This window comes from Canis lupus, chromosome 1 (genome assembly GCF_003254725.2).
Source record: "Canis lupus dingo isolate Sandy chromosome 1, ASM325472v2, whole genome shotgun sequence".
NCBI classification, from domain to species: Eukaryota; Metazoa; Chordata; class Mammalia; order Carnivora; family Canidae; genus Canis; species Canis lupus.
The window spans coordinates 121,657,026-121,657,341 of NC_064243.1; positions in this window are offsets into that span (position 1 = coordinate 121,657,026).

Sequence of the window (316 nt, forward strand, 5' to 3'; positions counted from 1 at the left end):
CCCCCCAGGGGGCCCCGGGGAGGCAGAGAGCTGGCGGGGGGGGGGACAGAGGGGGCGGCGCCTTCCCTGCAGCCAGGCCTGCTGCTGGGGCGATTGGCGAGGGGGCGGGGGTAATGTTTTTATTTTTATTATTTTTATTTATTTATTTTTATTTTTATTTTTATTTTTCCCTGGAATGTCTGCTTGGGGGCCAGGAATTCATACTTAACACCAATTGGTTGGGTAAGTGGGCAAGGATACGTGGTTTTAAAAAAAAAAAAAAAATCAGTGGAAGATTTCTGCTCCATCCTGGCAGCCCTTTCCCTGCACATCTTTC